We start from the raw sequence: 7,307 nt of genomic DNA on the forward strand, positions 1-7,307 counted from the left end.
GAAAGGAGGTGAACCGTGAATGATGTCTATAATACCTCTAGAAATCTGTCTGCTTGGATTCTCAATTATTGTATTGTAATGGCAGTTGCCTTCTTTGACGTCTTGGTTTGTTTTGTTATATTTTGGGGCAAAAAATTCCGCACTGCAAAAAATGCTTTTAAAGCTTAGATTTTTTGTCTTGTTTCCAGCCAAAATATCTAAACATTACGGTGGCCGAGAAGTGCAAAGCAGATCACAAATCTGAAAACAAAATAACAAATTACAAACACAAATGCAAGTCTAAAAAACGTTAAAAGTGGCTGTAAATCATCAGCTCCAGTGGCGCAGATGCATAAGTGTGTGTCGTTGGGTTTTTGACGCGATCGACCCGGGTTCCATCCGGCCTTTTGCCGAACTTTTTTTTTCTCCCTTTTCAAATCTCGTATTAGCAATGGATTCTATTTACACTAAGTGATGTTATTTTGTTTTCGAATTTGTCATTGTGTTTTCTGACTTGTTATAATGTTTTCTGAATTGTTGTTGTGCTTTCTGAATTGTTATTTTGTTTTTTAGACTTGCATTTGCGTTTGTAATTTGTTATTTTGTTTTCAGAATTGTGATCTGCTTTGCACTTCTCGGCCACCGTAAAACATTCTTAAATCAAGAAGGATTTTCTAGACAAGTAAAAATGATTGTCTTGTTTTCTGAAAAAACAAGTCAAAATTAAGTGAGTTTTTGCTTGAAACAAGCAAAATAATCTGTCAAATGGGGTAAGCAAAATAATCTTGTTTTCTGTTTGAAATAAGATTATTTTTCTTACCCCATTGGCAGATTATTTTGCTTGTTTCAAGCAAAAACTCACTTAAATTCGACTTGTTTTTCTGAAAACAAGACAATAATTTTTACTTGTCTAGAAAATCCTTCTTGATTTAAGAACTTTTGGATATTTAGGCTGGAAACAAGACAAAAGATCTAAACTAGAAAAGCATTTTTTGCAATGCGGCCAAGGATGCTTTTACAGTCAGATGGTGTAGTTATGACATCTACCAGCAGGGACTAACGAAACCATGATAACCAGCCAAACCATGACCTCTTGGTGACTTAAGCGAAAGAGGGAAGTCATTTAAAAGGCACATTTTTTATTAAAAATTACATATTCCCCTTGAAATAACATGCACAGACCAAGAATGTGTTCAGCAGGACCAGTTTTAGGATGTATTTTATTGCCTTATCATTTGTCCTTAAATATTGGTGTCTCAGATTCTGATGATGATGAGGAGGAGGATGACGATGAAGAGGAGACCTCACAGAAGAAAACTAAGAAGAGAACCACCAAAGAGAGCTCCTCTGCTGGCACCAAAGAAAAGAAATCAAAGGCCAAAGGTCAGCTGAACCTATTCACACTTGAATGCATGCTAATGAGCGAGGCCAAGGTTCATTTTGAGCTTTGGTCCATTAGTTTCAACAGTCAAGCAGCATTTATGTTATTATAAGAGTCCCTTTGAACTTTGCTGGGGGTTTTGGGAGTGTTTTTCAAGAGTATATCGAGAGTATTTTTGGTCTCTGAAAACAGAAATCCTGAAGCTTTTGGTTTTTTAGTTTGTTATTCCCCCAGAGCAAACCACATTTGGTATCGAGTCAGAGGAAAGTGTTATACAATGGCTTCAGTGTGAGCAACTCTTAATGTCGTTATGTACACATGCATTGGGGTTTGCTGCTCAGGAAGAGGATTAGCACTAGATCTCGTGAGCTAAGAAGATTAGCCAGAACAATAGAGCAGAGCTTTCTTAAAGATCACCACTCCGCTTTATCTATGAGCTGAAGTAGGGGACTTTCAAGTGAATTTGACTCTTGTTTTCAGTTATGCTTTTAGGGATTCATTTGCTCGTCTTGTAAAGGCTTGGCCTCATTTTTTTCGTGTTGTTAATAGACAGAAGGTGAGCTCCTCGGGGGGTGTCTGATCAAGCCACTCGGATAAGTGGAGAAACGACTTCAACAAATGGAATACAAAGTCCAGCTGCTAACTAATTCATTTTAGCAGGCATTCAGCAATGACCTAGATGAGTGAAAACCTTCACAGACGACCTCCTCTGGGGCTCCTCAGGGGCACGCGTTCAGGTTTTATTAAACATTTGAGCAAGTTTAATGTGTGATGAGCATGTTTCAAAAGTTTAACAATGATTGTGGGTGGAGGAAAGACACAGGCATTACAATCAATGGGACTGAGCTATAGCTGTTTTGACATTCAAACTGGAAACTCTCTGGTTGTCCTCTATGTATTGAGCCATTAGCAGCATAATTTCCATATTGAAAGATGCTGCTCTTCAGCTGGAAGCTGTGCTGATTATCTGGAGCTGGCACACCTGAATAACCCCAGGGAGTTCTGGGAACCGGTCCTAACTTGACGATCACATAAGGACTCTCAGCTAAATACCCTGTGAACGAACTCTATTAGCTTCAGTGACTCCTACGTCAACTTGTAGATTTGTTGTAGGCAAGCCACCGTAGAGGAAAATACTGATATATCTCATTCTTAATTCACCATTTTATCTCTGCAGAGAGTAAAGGTGAATCAGAAAGCAAACGAAAGACGGCCAAGGCTAAAAAGGAGCCAGCTTCTATGTTTCAGATAAATGGAAATAAACCAGATTTTATCACAAAAAAGAAAGGTAATTTGACTTTTCTTAAAACACTGTACATTAATGATAGTATTGCTAAAGACAACTATTGTGAATCTCACAAAGACTGCCAAGAACATGCCTGGGTCATATTTTACCTCAAAATCAAAAGTTAATTTAATTTAAAAAAAATTACGCAAATTTGTGATATAATTATTATAATAATTTTTTTTTTTTTTTTTTTGTAAAGTGAAACAAAGATGTATAATTTAAATTTGTAAGTATTTATACATAATGGTAGTATTTTAGTTTATGGTGATTTAATAAAAAATGCCTGGGAAAAAAATTAAGAAGAAAATGAAAATGATTAAAAAAAATAATTAATAATGAAAAAAATAGTTATTAATGGAATACACATACACACACACAAATCTACAGGTACTAAAACTTTACTTTTTTTTTTTTTTTTTTTTTTTTTTTTTTTTGGGTTTTTGGAGTTAAATATGACCTGAACAACAGTAGTGTAATGTAAAAAAGTGAATTAGTGTAGTATAATGCATGCTTGTACATAGTGTTTTGAAGAATATTTATTAATAAATAGTGTAATTGTGAAATTTGTTGACTGAATCTTGTAAGCATCTGCTGCAGCCCACAAGTCGGACAGTGCTGAGAGTGAGCCAGAGACTAAACCCAGCGAGAGCAAAAAGAAATCCACTGCCAACTCCACCTCCATGTTTCAGACTGGAGGAGACAAAGAGGAGACAAAGAGGAGACAAAGACAAGAGTAATAAGGACAAAGAGAAGAACAACAAGAAAAAGAGTAAGTGAAAGACTAAGCGTAAATGCCCTCTTCGCACAGAAAACTTTAACAGTTTGGACAACATTTGGACAAAAGCTTAAGACCTCTAAGCACATGTGCTTCCCCACAGCCAGACACAGCATAACTTATTTCTAGACTTCATATGTTATGCTTATTGTAATACACAAACTAGACTAATAACATTGTTATCTTCTGGATGCAACAACAGTATCTTTAACACTGTCATGATCTATTTCTGACAGAAATGTAATTGTTTTGAAATAAGCTTTTTGGGCCATGTAATGTACGTAAATGGTCTTTTTGGACTGTGAAAAAAATCACATTTCTTGTAACTACAAAAAAACAAACAAAAGCAAAATCATTTTCATTTTATCACACTGTTCGTATATCAACATTAAAGCTTCTCGTTGTAGACACTGCTAAATCAGATGAAAGTGATGATGAGGATACAGAAATGCCCAGAAAGGAGAAAGGCAAAGGGAGGAAAAGTAAAAAGGTAAGACTCCTGTAAACTGAGGCAGTGTCATCCTGAGGGAAAGAATGTATAATCTGAACAGTATTATCTCTCTTGTGACAGGAGGAGAGGCCTCCATCACCGGAGATTGAGTTCGATGACCTTGAGGAGTTTGTTCTTCTGCCTGCACCTCAGGGAATCACCATCAAGTGTAAAGTAATGCAAGACAAGCGTGGCATGGACAGAGGCTTCTACCCCACCTATTACCTCCATTTAGACAATGACAAGAAGGTGCTCTCACTTTTAAGTCAAACTCATGTAGAACTTCGGACAATTCTACAAGGTTTTCTAGTGAATGAGAGGATAGTTAAAATGCACGGCTCTCATAAATCGCCAACACAAATTAATGACTAGCTTGAGATAATCTTCCACCCCATCCTGCAGGTTTTCCTATTGGCTGGTCGAAAAAGAAAAAAGAGTGCAACGTCAAATTATTTGATATCCATAGATGCCACTGGCCTGTCACAGGGTGGAGAAAATGTTATCGGAAAGTTGAGATAACTTGCATGATATAAAATGTGCCAAAATAAGTATGCATGATTGCTGAGCCATTGTGCTTTCTTCTTTGATTTGTGGTTTGTTATCTCTTTAGGTCCAATCTCATGGGTACCAAGTTCACAGTGTTTGACAATAGTCTCAACCTTGATCGTGCCCTCAGGGACATGTCTAATGCCCGGTAAGAACTAGCAGCTATCATTTACGTAAGTGCTAACTTCATTTCCACAACAGTCATCCTGGAGGTTAAAAAAATCTGTCAGAAGTTTTAAAGTAGATATGGGTGTTTCCGTCCAGGAGACAAATGTGTTGGGGTTTAAAGGGCCCAGAAAAATGACTGTGATCATCCCAGGCATGGATGACGACAACAAGCAAGTGCCGATATGTCCACGAACGGTGAGTTCAGTTACTAACGTACTGCTATATCTAACTCTGACATGCAACAACAAAGGCAAGAAAATAAATTCACAACATTGGCTCATTGGAAAAATGTGCTCCAAAACTCACTGCAGTTTCCAGTTGAAATGAACACTATAGTGGCAGTAAAACACCAACCACTTGTATTCTTTTTCACACAAATCATTGTTACAGGGGCAGATTATCGATTAATAAAGACTCGTGTTTCATTGCACAACACTGTATTATGACCTCAAAAGACTTTTACCATGGCACATGATTTGTAAACTAAAAAATGTGATGTTTTCATCACATAACCAGCTCCATATGTTTGGCTTTTCTTATGTGGTAAACGTGCTCGGTAGCGCACCTGGTACAGCATTGATTGCACTTGCGATATGAAACACTCGAGTATAAGACCTGTCAAACATGTCACAATACAATAGCTTGAAGATTTGGAGAATCAAGCTAAAATGGCATGGTTGCTTTAGCAAATACACACAGAATGTGTGTAAACATGTGAGACGCAGGGCAGTTGAATGAAAAAGCAACTTTAATTATATTTAACGTCTTTTAAAGTAAGCACCACATTTTTAGAATGTGTCATTCGTGAGATGTTGCAAAATATGCGAGTGCAGTGGTCAAATATGTGCATATTTGCATAGAAAAACAATGGAAAAGAAATGTATTTACATGCAAAAATGCGTTCGCTGTGAACGGCCCCTTACTATAAGTCAAGTCAAGTCAAGTCAAGTCTGCTTTATTGTCAATTCTTCCACATGTACAGCACATACACACAGAGAATTGAATAACCCATAGGGACCATAGGGACTGGACTACATCATATAACCCATGATGTCCCAAAAATGATGGCTAGTTAGGCAGTTCAGCTAACTTAGAAACTCAATTACAATACTCACTGCAACGACCAACTCATTCATGCACAACAACTCTGTTATTTTACCGTTAGGACAACGACAGTATACTTATGCGCTACCAAAACAGGCAGATGGACAACCTGATTGAACTCCACAATAAAACTCCAGTTTGGAATGATGACACCGCTTCCTATGTCCTCAACTTCTCTGGTCGGGTCACACAGGCCTCTGTCAAGAACTTCCAGATCGTCCACAGCAAAGACAGTGAGTGATACTGGTGATACTGACAAATATATACCTCTTCAACTGGGATACCGCAAAAACATTACAACTTCACAATAGAATAAAATGGCACAAGTATGAAATTGGACTTTTCCTAGCATATGTTGCATTGATAATTCCATATTGTGCTGAAACTGTGCTCAGATGTTACTATGGCATGAATATAAAAACTATCCTGAATGTAAATGCTTTTATTTTCAGATAGTTACATTGTGATGCAGTTTGGAAGGGTAGCAGACGATATGTTCACTCTGGACTATAATTACCCCATGTGTGCGGTGCAAGCCTTTGCCATCGCTCTGTCCAGTTTTGATGGCAAACTGGCCTGCGAATGAACACAAGGCTCAAAAGAGTCAAATCTTTGCAATCAACACAGGATATCTTCATCATCTGGAAGGAAGATGAAGGAAGTTGTACTATTTGATATTGTGGGACATTTTTTATGATTTCCACTGTGCCTGAATGTGATTAGGATACACTTATCCTGGATACAGAACAGAAACTGATACCAAAGCTGGGTGTTGCATACACGTGTGCTGCATTGATATGTGCATGCATGTATGTAATGCAAGCTACATAAAATGACTGAACGTGACTGGAAATTGTTTGATTATGTTTTCTGTTGTATTGAGATTTATGAACGATTTTTTTTTTTTTTAATTATAATAAAGATAAATGATCAGTGCAATGTATACTTTTCTCTCAAATATCTGAGTTGCAAAACGTGCAAATATACATGCGTGTGCATTTTAAAAGTCATTTTTAAAAATGTTGTGTAAAAACGGCTTAGAGTGTTTACTCAAATTATAGTATCAAACCGTGTTTTTGTTTAACTATTTTTGTTCAAATGTGCATGCCTTTATATATCCTTCTCTTAAAACAAAGTGATTTGTTTTGTTCATCAATAATTATTTATTATATTATTTATTTATTCTGTCTATATTGCTTTATTTATTCTGTCCATGCAAGGATCAATCAAGGATATGTGCTTCTTTATACATTCTATAAACCGTTTTTATGAATGCATGAAAGATGCATAAACAATGCATGAAAGATATAACACATCATGACACATACCTGTCTAAAATATCATATTTTGCCCACTTTTGAAGTATTATCAGAGATCTCCAAAATAATCCAAAATAAATATAAATAAATACTACTTTTTTTTTTTCTTTTTTTTTTTGGAATCAAGCTGGAGGGTAAATGTGCAGCTGCAAACGAAAACAAAATCGTCCACACAAACATTAAACTACTTCATGATGGGTAAGTTGTCCTTAGGGTGGTGCTGTTTCAACAAGGCTTAATGGACTCAAATATATATA

At 36.6% G+C, this 7,307-nt stretch overlaps 1 pseudogene; it reads left to right on the forward strand.

Moving 5' to 3' along the window:
* The first annotated feature begins 944 nt into the window (after window positions 1-944).
* On the forward strand, window positions 945-6,696 carry LOC107673036 (tubby-related protein 1-like; annotated as a pseudogene).
* Window positions 6,697-7,307: the final 611 nt, after the last annotated feature.

This window comes from Sinocyclocheilus anshuiensis, unplaced genomic scaffold, assembly GCF_001515605.1.
Source record: "Sinocyclocheilus anshuiensis isolate Anshui unplaced genomic scaffold, SAMN03320099.WGS_v1.1 scaffold453, whole genome shotgun sequence".
NCBI classification, from domain to species: Eukaryota; Metazoa; Chordata; class Actinopteri; order Cypriniformes; family Cyprinidae; genus Sinocyclocheilus; species Sinocyclocheilus anshuiensis.